Raw genomic sequence first — 18,211 nt, 5'->3', positions numbered from 1 at the left:
ATAAAGTGCTTTGAGGAAATAAAAAGTATGCTTCTAACTTGGATTTGTTTAATGATGAGCTCTTACACTCTTCATATTTATTGATGTAATTGCAAATTCAAATATGAAGTTTGTGGAACTTAACAATTCACCAGCACAGACTGCAATATGGCACTTTAGTAAGTTAATGCTAAAACCAGAATTAGGAGTTGTCAGTTATTTCCACATGCCCTGTGTCTCTGTACAGCCATTTTCACCTGGGGCAGTGGTGTACAAAGTAAAGTTTCTCCAAGATGGAAAAGACAGGCAAAGCAATGAGGGAACTAACAATTCCAAAGAGTCCTGCAAAGCTCCCTATACTTCCATTACTTTTGTTTACTTAGTCCATTTGTACTACAAGCCCCTTCATCCCTTTCCTTTCCTGATTCTTGTTACTGTCATTCCAATACCTCCTGGCTCAGAAAACACAGTTTTAAACACTTTTTTTCAACAGCAAAGACTTGGCACCTAAGAATTTCTTGAAAACTTAAAATCACCATTTGATCTTCAGCTTTGAATAACATATCATTAATGGACCCATTAGATGAATGAAGAGAGAGCACCTGAAAGTCTGTCTGTTATTATTGTTATTATCTGAATAAGGATAATGTAGGTGCCTGAGAGTAGAAGAGCTACTATTAGCTGTTGTGTGGGTGCTGAATTTTAAAGATTCCAGGACGCTTTCTTATTCTCAAATAAAGAACATTTCAAGGGAGGAATAATAATACAACAAATTATATTTAGGATAATTGCGTTATCATTTTACTGAAGGCTGCCAGTGACCAATCCACTATCGTGCAAATACTGGTAGATATCAGGTAAATTGGGAAGGAAAGCAGTTAGTTTTACCTTCCACCACATTCTTGAAAATTGCTTTTATTATTTTAAAGAGTTGAAGACATCACCTACAATTTATGATAAATGGGAAAAGTGTGACTGTGTGCAACATGTAGGGACAGATATACTACAGTTAATATGTGCTACAACACTCCAGGTACTGGGAAGCTTTAAAAATTTAGATAGTATTAGGCAAACTGAGGTGCCAGTGTTAATGTATTATTTTGAGTACTTTGCCTTCCTAAGATGACACCTCCATCAATGAATCTTCTGGCCCTCCAGCAAAACTGTGTAAGAAATAGTCTATGTTAGCTGCTTTCACTAGATGATAAAAACAAAAAGCATCAGTTAATAAATGGAAGTTCAGAAGGGAGAAAAGGACATTTTCCTAATATTGACATCTTACTGAGTGCCTTTATTTTGTTTTCTTTTGGAAACAGAATTAAATACATGAAAAAGTGTAGAAGAGTTTATATACCTGACTCCAGGCCTGAACACTGAAGTCAGTGAGTGAATGCTGCTGATTTCTGTGGTTAACTGCCAGTAACCCAACTCCAAAGGTATTAATAAGCCTACCGAGCTGGTGAGGATCTAGTCATGCTTAATGTCAGTGGGTAGATTAAAAAATACTTGGTCCTAATTAAACAAGCCAAAGAAGTTTGGAAATTCCTCAGGTGATGGGTCTTGGAAGACAACTATAACATTGCAGTAATGACATTGGTATGTGGATATATCAAAATATGAATTTATATGTACGATATAAACATGAATCTTGACATTAAAAATAATTATTTTTTAAACAATTATTCACTGGAGCAACCTCCCCAGAGACATGGAGAAGTGCCCATGGCTGCATCACAGGAGAGTTTCAAGATGCAATTGGACAGGGTGCTGTATAATTTCACCTGGGCTCCCCTTCTAATGAAAGCTTGGACCAGATAATCTCTGGAGGTTTTTTCCCAACCTGGCTATTCTATGCTTCTGTGGCACATAGTACAAGATCTGTAGTGAATGTATGTAAAATGTAGACTTGCAATATGAAAGTATGCCAGCTTAGAGGCATGAGAGGTTTCAGCTCTCTCATGCTTGAGTTGCCGTGCCCAGACAAGGCACAGCGTAAAGGAGCTGCTTAACTTCAGACATCCTGCCTCAGGGCCCCACACAGCTGAAAAAAAGGCTGTGGTTTTCCACCTTCAGCTCCTCCTGACGTGCTCACAATGACAGCTAGGAAAGCTCTCAAAATGGAACTTAATTATTTTGAGTTAACCTGAAAATTTCTTCTCCATTGTTGAGTTAGCTGGCTAATTGGAGTTCAGTGATACCCCAGGCATTACAGAAGTAGCAAGACTGGAGCAGAGATAACTGCATATACCTGATCCAGCAGACTGTTAACCACAATTCAGGGATTATCAATTTATTCCCATCAGGAGAGGAAACAAATGGCAGAGTTGTTTATTACGTTGATAATGTGCTTACTATAAGAAATTACAAAAGGCTACCTTTTAAAGACAGAGCTTTCAAACAACAGCACAATGTTGCATTGGTTTATAGCCAGATCCCCTTTAGTTAGTGCTTTGCCAAAAAATATCTGTTAAACTTTTGATCAAGGTTACATTATTCACAAGCAGGACCATGAAAATAATCATAGGCCTTGGACACCTCTCTTTTGAAGAAAGGCTGAAAGAATTGAGGATTTTCAGTCTGAAGAAGAGGGCTTTTAAGAAGGATAGAGGAAGACTTTTTACCAAAGCCTGTAGTGTCAGGACATGGAGCAATGACTTTAAACTAAAAGAAGGTTGATTTAGATTGGGTATAAGGAAGAAAATTTTTTACAATGAGGGTGGTGAGGTACAGGAATAGGTTGTCCAAATAAGCTGTGGATGCCCCAGCACTGGAATTGTTCAAGATCGGGCTGGATGGGGCTTTGAGCAACCTGGGCTAGTGAAAGATGTCTCGGCCTATGACAGGCAAGTTGAACTAGATGATTCTTTAAAGACCCTTTCCAAACCAACTCATTCTTCAGTTCTGTAGTTCTGCAATGCTGTGACTGTCCAGATTGCTGTTCCTTTTCTTTCATTCCATATTGTTTCTTCAGCATCTCTCATTCTGTCACACACACCCCTCCCTTAGTGAAACTCTTACCTGTATTTGGTTTATATTTCTCAGCATTTTCACGTTTGTTTGTTTGTTTTGCATTATGATATGTATCTGTGTTTTTATTGAAAGTGGCATGGTTTCAGTCATTTGATTTCTTTAGGGAGCTCTATGGTTCCTTAGGGGATCTCTATAGTTTATTATAGCTATCACAAAGGAATGATAATAGTTGTATGTTGCAAGTTCAGTGAGATTTAATCAAATCCACAATGTGTTTTGGAAGAGCTGGGGAACATTTTTCACCTTTTTTTTTTTTTCTAATAGGTAGCTCTTAGAGAAAGAGATGGAAATTTAGGTGTCCCTTGACAATAGGAATTATGAATTTTTAGCATTTTAGCCACTGGATGTCACTAATGATTCACAGAAACATAGAAATCTGTGCACTTTTTCTGAAGGGTAAAAAATTATTTAAAGAGCACAAGATTTGGAGGAGAAACATTTCCATCTGAAATGGGAGCAAATTTTCTTTGCCTGCACTAAGAGATCTGGTTGAGTAGAGATCTGGTTGAGCTTGCCAGGTTTTGTTTAACTTGATGATTTTTAGGGTGGCAAAAAGCCACTCTGTTATAAGATTCTGAGGATCAAAGCCAGCAAAGTTTTATTTCATTTCATTTAAGAGGTGTGAGGTAACCAAGTTGGAAGAGAAACTCTGCATGGGAAAATGTATGTGTGAGTTGTGGTACATATATCATGGATATTGCATGTAATCTTGTACTTACACATGTGGAGCCCACCTAGCAACACCACAAAAAAAATAATGAAAAAGGCTCAGATGTGCCATTATTGTATAAACCAATTAAGAGGAAAAATACGCGCCTGAGGATTTTAATAAATGTGCTTTGCGATGGCAAAGCATCTTCTGGCCAACATCCTCATAAGTGCCACCACTGCTGTGCCTTTTGCACTGCAAATCTCAAGAATACCAAATGACCTAATGCTGTCATAAATTTTGCATTAAATTAGCAACCCCTACAAAACCTGTTACAGATGTGTGTAGGACTTCTAGACTCCTCTTCAAGAAATCCTAGAGAGCGATTTCTATTTATGCGGCGCACATGCCAGCTACCAGACATACCCCAGCTGCTTCAGACTTGCTGTGAATGTACAGATCAGCTTTGCAGCCACTGTGCAAGGGATGCTGTCTGCTGCAGCCCAGGCAGAGGTTTGGCCAGCTCCACTGGCCTCATTCACATTCCCTTTGACTGGAATGCCACGAATTTCCTGACGTACCCAGCTGATCTTCTCAAGCACCACCAGCCCGTCTGCCAGGGGATGCCTGGTTTCTAGAAAATGCAGAAAAATAGCCAGACTCTGCTTTTTCTTCTAAGGGTATAAATGCAGGAAGGAAAGGAGGGCATGCTGATCAAGAAATGAATTTATGAGCAAGAATACAGAGAGATTTTACTATAGATTTAGGCAATGATACTATAAATACAGAATAATCATTCTAGTCTGGGGAGTGGCACACATGTTAAGGCTAGCTGCTTTTATTAATAAACACATATTTGACCAAATTGTCATTTAAGTCTTCAGGGTTTTTTTGCTATCTTGTTTTGAATACTATTATTTTTTGGTTTGTCCATTATAATTTCCATTTTAAAGTTCCATCTTGGTTTCTAAGCTGTAGTCATGTGAATGTTTTTGTGCTTATTAAAGCCCAGGCAGAAGTGGAAGTGATAGTGGCAGTGTATTCAAGGTGACAGTTTTACAGTATGTGTTACAAAACAAACTCAGACAGACTTTAACGAGGCTCAATGTACTAACCACCTTGGTACAACTCTTATGACTTCAGATGGATTATATGAATTGAATAAAAGTTTAGCTCCTTAGTGTGTACAAAGGGACGTGCTGTGCCATGAGGCACAGTCAGTCAATGGGTGCTGAACATAAGAGAGACATCTGTGCTTTTAAGGGACTGATCATTCACAGACACCATACCCATAGCTCTCTTTTATCACTGCTAGGGGCCAAGGACAGACACTACAAGATGTGCTATCAGTTCCTTTGTGGGGCTGTATTCTGGTTTAAGGCCTTGGGAAGCTGAAACTTAAAATCTTAGCCCTGACATTAAGTTACTTTTGATTAGAGACAATGTGGTTACTCTACTTGTACATTTTTTGATATACATTCCTGTATATTTTTAAAAATTACTCTGCACAGTTAGAAACTTTGAATGACATTATTTAAAAAATTAATATCCTCAACTAAAGAAAAAGTGAAAAAACACCTAAAAATAATAATCCTAAACTTTATTCCAGTTAAGCTTACCCAAAGGCTCATAAAAGTCATATTTGATTGGAATTAAGTTTGCCTGTTCTTACCAGGATGCTGTCAGGCTGCATCATTTTTTTTCTGAGAAGAATTCTTAATCCTCATGCAGATGGGAAGTAACAATAAACACCATCTGCTGCAAATTAGGTTACTCTCTTAGCAACGAGTGAGATCAGGCTCTGTCTCAGCCTCCCATTTTCTGTGCTGAAGTACACACTGGCACTTCAGCCTGTAACAGAGCAAGTGATCAGAAACAAAGTGGAAAAAAGAAATGAAAAATTTTTCTTACTTCCCTCCTGGCAAGATTCTTCCTGTCCTTGACAACCCCACAGTTTTATTGCTGTATGCCAAAGGGGCCAAGATCGGCTCATCACCCTATCTTCCTCTGGCTTCTGCTTCTCCTGTGGGAGTGGGAGCAGCATCATGAAGTGCTGGCAATCTCTCATGACTGCTAGGTGCTGGGAGCCAGCCCAAGAAGTAAATAGGATCAGCAGGGGAGGGTGGTGTGTCAGTTGAGAGTGGATTTAAAGCTGCCTGCTGCTGGCAGAGCCCTCGGGGAAGAGGGCCAGTGAGACACTGTGCCGGCTTCCCCTGGCAGAACCTGTTCCCTGACTCGGCTGCCCCGTGGGTGCTGTTCCCCTTGCCCTCCCCAGCTCCTCTCCAGGACTGCTCCATGATTAGAGTGTGTCAACTTGTTAAGGACAGCAGGTGTCGGAGCAGACGCTTCTCATTAACTTGGCATGACACCTCTCCACAGAAGATCTCCTGCACCATGACAAGGTGATTTTGAAAGAGAATGGTCTGGGTTTTTCCATTATTTTGTACCCTGTCTGATGAACTTTCTCTGTTGGCAATGTTCACAGTGCCTTGACCAGATTCAGGCAGCTCTTAATTCAAGTGCTGTGCAGATCACAGATTCATACACACTCTTAGAAGATAAAAATTCATGGATTTTAGAAGTCATTTAAAGCATCCTTCTGATGCAGCTATATCAGGAAGTGTTATATTTGCCCTCAAATCACCAAAATACACTTGTAGTTAAAGGACTCAAGTTTGACTCATTACCAGGGGAAAGTTCTCTCTGCTCCTTATTCAAATATTTGTGGAAAAACCTGCACATCTTGACAGTTTCAAGAACTCATAGAAATAATGTTTGTGTCATTCCTTTTTTGTATTTGTCATACTATGGTTTCCAGTTAATGCACAGGTAGGTGTGTCAGCACGATTAGTCACAGGGAACCAACCTTTTTTAATACTCTCAGAAAATTTTACTGGCTCTCGATTGGATTTGGTAAATTAACACTGGTGGTGCTCCTAAAGTTTAAGACTCAGCTAAATACTAAAAGCCGTATAGAATATTCAGTTCTTCTATGATACATCTCCTGAGCGTGTACAGATGATAATCTCCTGGGAAGGGTACCTGTCATGAGCACATGTCCTGCACCGTCCACATGGCCATGTGCTGCTCCTGCAGGCCAAGCACTACACATCTAATCTACTGATGCTTTGAGGAAATATCCCCATTTCCAGACATACAACAGGCTGGTTGGAGCTAGTGAGAAATAATGCCAGCTGCCCAAATGTGAGAGATGCCTTCATTATATGCAAGAAAAGATTTTGAGTGGAAAGAGACCATACCTGAGACAGATGGTATCCTGAACTACACACAGGGCTGCCTTTGTCTAATGCTGTACAGATAGAGGGGGGGGGAAATACCCAAACTACAAGACTGTGATTTTCAATCTTCATTCTGTCCTTCGGCTAGTTTTGTCAGACTCTCACTTGGGCTACCAAATAATTTACACACGGCAATAAATGATTGGACACGAGCTCATATTTTCTGTTGATTCCACCATTTTCTGCTTGTCCTCTGCCATCTAATCTTAAGAAATGGCTCTTGTCAGGACACTTGTGCAGCCAAGTGCCTTGATAAAAAAAGTTTTTCTCTGGCCTCAGCTGCAATACAGAAAAATATTACAATTGCAGATGAAATTTTTCAATCATAGTTTTATGGAGCTTTTGGTTTAGATAACTTACAACATTTTAAGGGACTGCATATTTAAAATCCATACTTGAGGCTTCTTATGAATCAGATCCCTACAAATGGACCACATTTAGCATCTGAAAAGCAAGGCAGGCACAATCATGAGTCATTTATTAAAAAGTAGGACGTATCTGTGCTTTACCAGTGGTGTAATTATATGCACTGGGTTAAGAAAGTTCTTTTTATTAAAAAGAATTTTTAGCATGCACCCTCCCGAGATACAAGCAAAGAAATTAGCAATAGAAATTACCTGATTGGTCATTAAGTCCATCCCTTCACAGCAGGATAATTGCTGTGCAATAAAGAACACAAATCGCTCCAATAAGCTTACATTTGTCATGGGGAAGACTAAAGGCAAGATATGATTTCTTTATACAGATTAAAAGGATTTGTCTTGATAAAGTGGTTACCATTTGTTATACAAAAAATAAATCTTTGTGCCAGAAAGGCAATGCCCAGCCTGACCCAGTTCTTCAAATGCAAGAATTGTGTTTTCATCTTTTCCAATGTCTTTGAGAATACAGTTCCTGTGAGATATGGAAAAGATGTGCAATGGAGATTGATTAGAAACAGGAGTGCTAAATATCTTTTGCTATGAGGAACTACTACTCCTCCCTTACTGATCAAGGTTACTGGCATTGTCAGCTTTCTGAGAAAACACATGTGGTCCTATTCTGCAAATCTTGCATGAGGAACACTGGATATATGGAGCTTTCTGTGGGGGCTCCCCAGACCCACACTAAATGTCAGGATGGAGGGCAGGGTTCTGGCATGCCCACACAACATTGCCTGTGGCCTTGCTCTAAACTGACAGAGCCAGTACCCCTGGGTCACGCCACTGTGGGGGAGCTGCCAGTGTGAGGGAGGCTTTTATATCAGCTGCTCTCACTGCTCCCACACCTGCTGCTTGCTGGCAGTTTTCATTAAAATCTCACAATGCAGCACTTGTTTCCTTGAGTTTCTCTTTCATTTCTCTTCATCATAGCCAAGTGGCAGAGTGAACAACAACTGTTTTTCAGTACTTGGATGAATCCTTGGGGACATGTACAGGGGATGAGGAATATATATATTTGATTGACAGTTAGAGAAATTAGAACTTCTCAGATTGAGATCAGAGTTGCACACCTCCCTGATGCAGGGTGCAACCCAGAGCATGGCTGACAGGTGTTTTTGAGAGTGTTCTCTGGGTTGCTGTCTTTAAAAAGTCGTGGCATTGAGGAAAGCCCCATAACATATTGAGTGTTACTTTGCATTTTAGAATACTTGTATCTCAGGAAAGGAGACCAAAAAACAGAGGTAGAAAAATAACAAAGGAGCCAGAGTGGTCTGATCTTACTAAATAATCCCATATACAGATGCTGCTAAGGTGCCCGAGAGTGCTGTGTGAAGAATTTGAGCTAATGGAATCACAGGAAATGAACCTGGGAGAGTTACGGTACATCTGGAAATGCCAAAGAAGGAGGATTGAACTCAAGGGAAAGAATAGTTCCTGCTTCAACTATGGGAGAAACTCATGAGGAAAACAATGATGCTGTAATATTTTAATCCTTTCTGAAGCTCACCTCTAAATTGTTGCCTTCAAAATTTTTGGCAGCACTGAGTCATCTGATGCTCTGTGATGACAATTTCCCTCACTGTTCACAGCTTGATTCCGCTTGACCAGGTACCTTAGATCACCTCCATTGCCTGATTGGTTTTGTGCACTCCTGAAGTCTCATAAGCTGCATTTCACATAGCTGTAGTGAGTGATTCCCAGCTGGATATGTTGTCGTCCACAGCAATGACATTGTTTGATAAAGAGAGAAAAGAGCCTGGGAGAATTTTCAAGGTAAAAGTACATTTTGAGTAGATATAAATAGACTAAAGCTATCATCATACCTGCCTCTCTTCTCTAAAGTCCTGCAGATCACAGGCTCTAAGTGGCACACTCAGCAAGGACAGGAGAATACAGAAGAAAGGAACAAGTGCTGCGGGCAGTTTAAAAAATACAGGGTTTAAATTTATTTTTGAGTCATAGACCCTAAACCATGACTATTTTGTGCAAGTTGTGAGTTCAGCCGTGAAAGCACCTTGGGTCACCTTGCTACAAATAAAACTCATTGCTATTTTCTCCCATTGTCTCATAAAGTATGACAGGTGAAATTTCAGTTCTGCTTTGCTGTTCCAGCTCTCTCACTTCCTGCAACCTCCATGTCCTAAAATGTTTTCTCTAGTCCCCTCTTTAAATTAAAAATGTTTCTAATTCAGGTTTTGGGGGTTTTTTTCTCAGATGATAGCCGTTGCTACAGGAAGTCTGATTGACAGCAGCTAGCCTCACATTCTGTCTTTGATGGTGTCTAAAACAATAAGAATATTTATTAAATCCCTGAAAGATACTCTACTGAAATCTTGCCCTAGATAATACTCAAAGGGACTCCGATGCCTCAAAGCAAGTTAGCAACCTGAGATGTCAAAAAAATCTCTTCTTATGCCAATAAATTGATTGCAATAACTTAAGGAAACAAAAGAGCAAGTCTGGGGCTTACAGTTAGACCCAGCCTCAGCCAGATCCAGTGACTATCTCAGCCTTGTGCTTATAAGGACCCTGCCACATGCCAGACCCTTCATTCTATCAAGCAAGCCCTCTTGGAGAATTTAACTGAAGATAATTGAAGATCCCTTTCCCTTGGAAGGAAAGACAGCTTGATGGGCACTGTAGCACAATTAGTAGTGATGCTGGAGCAACAGATGTGTTCTTGTGGGACGTGGTGGGTTTGCAGCTCCCAGATCTCTTCTGCAGTGCCCCATGCAAACACTGAGCCCACATTAGGATCAGCACTGCCCAGTAAAAGTCCTGGTGAGGCTTGGGAAGCAGGTACAATGTGGAGTGGCACACTGGAGGTGAGTAAAGAGAACATGGGAGAGGCAGAAAGGATGAAAACAGTCATGGGATGGACTCTCGCCACGTGGGTAAAGGTAAATGTGTTTATTTTAGGACAACTTAGAGTTCTGAATCCAAGTTTGGCAGATGGCCCGGTTTTATTTCAGGCCAGTCTTTACAGTAGGCATTCACTCCTCACCAGAGAAGGAGGAGAATTTTTTTCAAAACATCTGAGCTGACAGGGCCAGCTGGAAGCAGATAGCATGGAAAAGGGAAAGCAGACTTTGAACTGGTCTGCAACCAGCTTAGATGATGGCAATAATATAATTTGTTCCTTCAACTCAGAGGCTTTGCAGAGACAGTGTCTCATTAGCATCTCAACTTATCTTCGTGACCCTAGGACAAAAATATCTACTTGCATTTCTTGCACTGACCTCTCAGATTTTTTTTTAGTTCATTTTGCTGTTGTTTTTAAATAGGGCATAAATGCTGTAGCAGCATTTGCCATTTATTATCCTCCACCTCATTCAGATTATGGCTTGCAGCTTTTGCTCACTGGGGAAGTTTGCATAATAGTTTCAGTTCACTTGTTAACAGTAATTATTTTTTCCAGTCTCTCTTTTGATGTAAGCTGAATAGCTTGGCCTCTAAGAGATGTAATTAGTGATTCCTGCAGTTTGCTATGGAACGGGGCAATAGCATCATTAAATTCAAGATAAGTCTTAACTCGGTGTTTCAGATGCTCACATAATGTGTTATGCAACAAGGCAATAAAAGCTGCAAAATCCTGCCCTTTGGAACTTTCCCCCAGTTATTTCTCCCCACAGCTTCAATGCAGAGAGGAAACACAGGTTCCTCATTGCAGATGAAAGGACACCAGCGTCTCAGATAGCTCGGCTGGCATGTGCTTGGCTTGTGTGACATGGGATGAGACAGCACAGTTCCCCCTCTCCCCTCACCCTTTTGTCCATGCAGCTCATGGAATCTGGGTATAACCTGTGCAGCAGCAAGAATGAGATGTGATCCTAACACTAGAGAAAAGCCAATAAATACTCCCAATTTATTTGGATGAATTGTATCTAGAGAAGTCAGGCCATTCATTCAAGAGGCTTATAATTTACTCTTTCCTCTCAGCTTGTTGATTGTCTTCTCTGGAAACCCATTTACTGTAACAACAACACTTGAAATTTTTTTAGCATTTACTCTCAGTGGATCTTAAAATTCTTAGTGTTATTTAAGTCTCATCCCACTCCTCTAAAGAAATCACTATGATATTAATAGAAATACCTGTTACTTACCTCATAGGGAAACCAAAGCACAGAAATTGTAATGTAGTTTGTGTATGGCTGTGCATGAAGTAAATGATAGACCAAAAAACTGATCTCTAGTATCATGCAGCTTTACCAATTCCTTACCTGCCTGTCTTACTTCAGTAAAAAAGGAAATCAGTAAAAAATCAAATCACATGGAAAAAATAGAATTTTATTTAGTAATATTAAAATCTACAGTTTAAAATATTATTTACTATTTTCATTTTATTCATACCCTTTCTTTGCAGATAACTAGAGATGATTTTAAAGTAACGGTTCCTGAAGTTTATGTAAAATCTCCTTTAAAAATCCTTTTTTTGGGACTGTCCTTTTCTCAAAGTCATATGGCAAACCTCTGACAGAAATCCAGACTGCCATGAAGATTGATAGGACACTCCAACATAGGAGACAGGAGCACATTTTTAACAAATTTCAGTCCTATCCAGGGCTGTTATGCAGAAGTGCATAACACACAAAAAAAATGGCAACTACACCAAAACTCATCACTTTTTTTTTCTGTCTTCCCTGACCTGAAAACAATCACATAGCTGGCTGGGCACCTCCAGTGTTTCTTATCAAACCATCAGTTCTTCAAACCATGCAAAGCCCACACAGTCGTTCTTTGACTGTTCCCTCAAGTGGGGGCATACATACAACATGTGTCCATTCTACAACCAGAATTTTTAATAAGATTAATGCCTTGTCCCGCTGATATTCTCAGAAAGCAGAGAGAGAGGAGAATAGAAATGTTCTCTTATTTCCTTGTGTAGCCTTTATTCACTTATTTTTGTGTGGTGTATCTCTTGCCTACATACATATTGTGAAATGCAGTAATGGTCTCTTCCCGCCTTCCCTTTCACGTGTTTTCCAACAGTTTTTTCTTCCTGTTCTCTCCACCCTTCCATTCCAATTCTTCATTTTAACGTTCCTAGGAGAATTACCTAGATATCCCAATGGATTCTGGGACAGATTTAAGATCCATTTTCACCAAGGGAAATCTCTCCATTTCTGCTGTAGATAGAAATAGCATATCAGGAACTGGCGGCTGGCATATCTGGTGTCTTATTCCACAGCACAGATCACACACTGGAATTTGGCAGCTCTGTCCCATATGCTGATTTTTATCTTTGCAGAGATACAGTTCATTTGTAGGCCTTGTACATGTTTTCTAATTTCTGAATTAGCCAGAGCTCTTTTAATTTTAACATCCAGACTGTCTAGTAAACATGTCTTATTACAGCAGTACCAGTATTCCCTTGAAGATAATATCCATTTCAATTTTTGCTTTTTTGGACAGGCTGCATCTTGCCTAAAACCTAAAACCCAGAATCAATTTTTTAAAGAGTCCTTTTACATTCAATTGATTTTTCTGTTGTATCTAATGTATGAAGCTTTTAGTTCATTATTCTTGCTGTGGCCAATAGGCAAGAGGAATTCCTCTAAAGCTTGTTACCAGAGGGATCAAGCCCAACTTCTTAGGGTGATTTATGGAATGTGCATGGCTGTACTCAAGTGACTGATCCTCTGTTTCTCTTCCCCACAACTGCCTGTCCCACTGATGGATACACATTACTGGGATCTGTGATGTGAGAAGGACTGTGTTGTGTGTCTCTTCCCAGCTTTGTTTTTGCCAAAAAGAAAAAAACAACAGGTGAAAATCTCTGATTAGGTTGGGAGCAGAGACTGTTCTAGTGACATATGTGAAGAGCAGCTCCACTTGCATTCCCAGGAAGATCAGCTACCAATAGACGATAATTAGTTCATTAGCATCCCCATTAGAGTCTGACAGCATGTGATTAAGCTGCAGAGAGCACAGTGTAGGAGCCAGTCGACAAGCTAGGAGGAAGCCACCCAAACCACTCTGAAGAAGTCTGCCAACAACAGAGCATTGGGAGATACCACTGAGGTGTCAACACAAGTCACAAGGAGATGGATTGGATGTCCCACCAGATCTGAGGGAATGTGAAATGTTGATTGGCTTGTTCTCCACTTTCTCAATATCTTCTTTCACCACTCCCCTCAAAACCCCAAACTTTTAATTGATTGCCAACATGAAGCAGTTCCATGTAGAGCACTGCTCATGTCTGGATGATAAATGCCATGGTCTTTCATTCTCCCTTCTCCTTAAACCATGGTTTAGTGACTAGCAGTTCTGAGCAGCACAGCAAGGCACAGATGCAGACAGATGTTCAGGAAGGCAGGGCCCATAAGCTGACCCCAGAAGAGTATCACAGACAAGGGAAGTGTGGCTGCCCTGGTGTTTGGGTGGTAGCTTTGGTCCTGTGGCTGTTGCAAGCTGTCATACTACCCTGGGATCAGTACCTCACCCAGAACAGGTTTCTGTGTCCTTATAAAAACCTATGTAAAATAACTGGATAGGGAGTTTTTGAAAGATCAGCTGTGGGGATTATTCAACCATTCATTGCTAAGATAACATTTTCTTACACCTCTATCTTCTATTGTCTTAGAATAATTTTGTTACTACAAGAAAGCACTACCCAGTACTATTTCTTTTATTTTTTTGCTCTCTTTCAAGTTATAAACTGTGTTGCTGATGGAAAAACTATGTCTTCTTACCTATGACATAGATTCTCTGCATTAGCTGTAAGTCTTTTGACAACCAGAATAGAAAATAATCTGGACTTCATTCTGTTTCACAGAGGGGGAAAGGTTGTTTGCCTTATAGTTCCTCTGTTTCCTAGGACCTGCAAGGCTCCTCTCACTGTGTGAGAGGTGGATAAGTGCATCACTTCTGCATGTTTCTGCCTTGAATAGCTGCTCCATACCCAGGACTCAGCAGTGGAGGTGTGCAGAGGTTCAGATGACACCAGCAGCTGCCTGGCCCAAGCCCACTTGCACAGGCACTTCCACCAGCCATGCTCTGCCCTGTCCAGTCAAGCCACCTGGAAAAAGAGCTGAAGACAGACCAGAGCCCCTCTTCTTGTTGTTACAATTTCCCACTCTTCTCAAAGGCAGAGGGCATAACCTTGCAAGTCAACATACACACAGAGGCACAAATCCAAAGGGTAGCATGCCAAAATCCAGAACTGGAATGTCCCTTTAGGACAATGTAGCTGCTAAAAACACCTCCTCCACAATCACTAAAGATTGCATTGTATAAGTTATTTTACACTCACCTAGGGAAATATCTTCTCCATGCCTTGCCTATTGCAATGACTTTGCAGTTTGTGAGAGGCCTAAGCTTTATTGATTTGAAGGATTTGTTACAGTATACTCACCTTTTTATTTTTAATGAAGTGGCCTAAGAAAATTCTGGCAGCTATGTTTTAGCCATTTTTTCCCCCAGTGTGGCTTAGGCATTATTTTTCCTGTAGTTACCTCTCTTTTATGAGAAGCATAAATCATCAGTTGTATAGCACTGTACTGGGGATACAACCTTCAAAAATGTGAGAAAGAAGCCAATTACTGTAGAAATTATTTTGAATAGCCAAAGAAAGCTGCCTTCATATGCCAGACTTAGCTGTCTTGTCAAGACATTAATATTTTGTTGGCAAACCCTTTCTTTTTTCTTTTAATCTATATTTTTAGTTCAGAGGCTATACTGATTTTACAGAAGACTAATAATGAACTAATCCAAACCATGTAAAATCAGGGCACAAAGTTATACAGAAAAAGCAATGAAAAGGAGAAAAAACATGAAAAAGCATATTGTGGCAGGGACTGAGTTCCTATCGCTGCCTGTAAGTAAGTCTGCCTGACACTTCCCAGATAAGACTGCTTTCTGTTGCCTGTAATTATATAACTCTTTAGCTGTTTAGGATGAAACATGCCTTGCTGGGTGACTGCCACAAATAGATTTCTTTCTTTTTTTTTCTTTTCTTTTTTTTTTTTTAAGCCAGTCAAATACTCAATAACAGAAAAGAAACCACAGGGAAGCTTTCTCTGATGTTCATCATCTGGAACAGTAAATTCCAGAATGGCATCCTATAAACCAGGACCATCCAGAAAAGCCTTTTTAATGGATTATTATATATGTTGCTATTGACATAAGCAAATAAAAAAAAACCTGCCTTCTTCTTTAACCCAGGTAGCAGTTCTCTATCCTTGGAAACCTCAGTCTTATTCAGTGACCTATCCATTTTAAGAACCCACTGTTTCTGTGATGGGATGTGACAACTTCTCAGTTTTGCAAGGCAGTGCAGTACATCAGATCTATTTTTCTGAAACTGAGGACAGCAAAGGTGACTGGCTTTGCTGGTGATGAAGATGAGAGACTAAACCTCTCTATGTATTTTGATCCTTGCAGAGGCAGCTGTAGTCAGTGTTGTGAGCTACAAATGCAGCGGCAGATCTTTTGGTGAGGAGGCAGACAGCTTTGCATGTTAACTTCACAAGGTGACTGTTCCTTTGTGCTTTGAGAGCAGTACTCCAGAAGTGCCTTATGAATCCACCTGTCAATGGCTCAGATCCCTTTTACAGAAGGATGAGTTGTGTAAAAGCTGTCCCTCTACCCTGTGCCCCTCCATCTCTTTCCTCAGCCCTCAGTCCAATGTGTGTTTGAAGCTCATTCTCGTCCATCAGTTCAAACCATGTCCACTCTTGGTTTGCTGTGAGGGATGGATGATTCCTGCTTCTGTAAATGCTGCCCACATCCCTTAGCTCCAGCTCCCTCTACAGAAAGCAAATAACAAAAAGTTTCCCTGGGGTCTGTGATCAGTGACCTACTTTGGCTGGGTAACTCCAGGTCTGCAATTTATGATAGACTCAGACCTCATTTCCAGTGAATGGAAAGCACCAGTGGACCAGTCTGAGGCACACATCCCAGAGAAAAGCCACAACAGTTTTAGGGACTGATCCTCTCTTCTCTGAAGTGTTTATGGGTGTCATGGTTTAACTCCAGCCAGCCACCAAGCCTCAGTCAGTCAGTCAGTCACTCACTCACTCACTCACTCACTCACTCACTCACTCACTCCCTCCCTTCCCCACCAGTGGAATTGGGGACAGAACAGGAAGGGTAAAAGCAAAACAACTCATGACTTGAGTGTAATAGGAAAAGCAAAAGCCATGCATGCAAGTAAAGCAAAACAAGGAATTAATTCACTGCTTCCTATCGGCAGGCAGGTGTTCAGCCATCTCCTGGATCCCCCTTCTCATTTTTCTCCCCCTTTATATACTGAACATGATGCCATGTGGTCTGGAATTTCCCTTTGGTCAGCTGGGGTCACCTGTCCTGGCTGTGACTCCTTCCAACCTCTCTTGCACTCCCAGCCTCCTTGAGAGCACAGCGATATAAAAAGCAGAAAAGGCCTTGGCTCTGTAAGCCCTGCTCAGCAATAACAAAAACATCTCTGTGTTATCAATCCTGTGCTCTGCACAAATCCAAACACAGCTCTGCACTAGCTGCTGGGAAGAAAATTAACTCTACTGCAGTCAAAACTAGCACAATGAATTATATAAGTGGACAAAGGGCACAGTGCCTTTGCAGAAGACACTCACATCTCAGTTTTATTAACAATGGAGGAAAACACTCATGACATAAACAAACTCACTGAAGCCATACTTTTTCAAAGCATGACTTCTGAAGCTGAAGAGGTGCTGAGCTTTTCTCTCTTTCTTTTTGCATTCTCAGAGCATCCTTCTGCAACTATTGGGAGTCAAAAGACATCAGATTTGTCCTTGTATGAGGTAGAAAATATTTTTTCTTGAGTTCTGATATCCTGGTTAAAGTCACATTTTTAATATAACTTTCAGCAGTCATTGCTTGTATACATACCATTGGCAGTTCTACCAAATCAACTAAACAAAGCTGAAAAATCAGCTGGATTGCAGCTGGATTCAGAATGCTGGTCTGTAAATATACCCCAAGCTGAAATTTTGTTAGCAATAAGATTGATAAGAGTTGTCAGATTTTGTGCAATTTTTGCAGCTCTTGCCTTCAAATCTTGATTTGATACTAAACTTTGGAAAATAAAATATTTGAAATAGATGTCTCAAAACCATGAATCTGATGCTTTGATTGTCTGAATTTACTTGTCACATGCTCTTGCATTTTGTCAGATTAAATTATTATTATTATTATTATGCACTTGCAAACCTCATCAATTTCCAAGCTTCTGGTAGCATTACTATCAGAAAAAGTTGTGCCTTCCTACCACTTTGGGTGAACAGAATTGAGCTGGATTTTGTTTCATAAGAGGGTAGTTGATGAAATTTCCAGACTGCAGAACTTCAGAGAGATGTTGTTCATTGTGATTCAGTAGCAAAGGGAAAGACGAACATTTCCATCTGACATGACATACCCCACCATTCAAAGTCTCATTTCATGAACTTTCACGGCACCCTTTCAAAACACAGTGTACCAGACAATTTTAGAAATGAAAGCCAATGCCTGTACACAGACAGTTCCTCTTGCTGGATTAAAGACATGCATGCCTAATGCTGTGACTAACACTTCCCACCTTATGTCCTGAAATGCAGCATCCTGTTTGGATCATCTTTTGCTTCCTTTTTCTTCTCCGTGGAGTTATATAAACAGCTTTTGTCTCTTATGGCAGTTTTGGCTCATTGCATTCGGAGCATGCCTGTGGCAACTACTACATGTAGCTCAGATTTCCTTCTGCTGCCATCTGCTTTCTACACCTGATACAAAGCCTGGCCTGTTAGCAGAATCATCACTGTGTGTGCTCTGTTTTTCTTCCACAAGAATCTGTTATTGTTCCCCAGAATCGCCCATCTCAATCACATCCATCAGGGATT

Source organism: Zonotrichia leucophrys, chromosome 3 (assembly GCF_028769735.1).
Source record: "Zonotrichia leucophrys gambelii isolate GWCS_2022_RI chromosome 3, RI_Zleu_2.0, whole genome shotgun sequence".
NCBI lineage: Eukaryota > Metazoa > Chordata > Aves > Passeriformes > Passerellidae > Zonotrichia > Zonotrichia leucophrys.
This window is presented reverse-complemented; position numbering follows the sequence as displayed.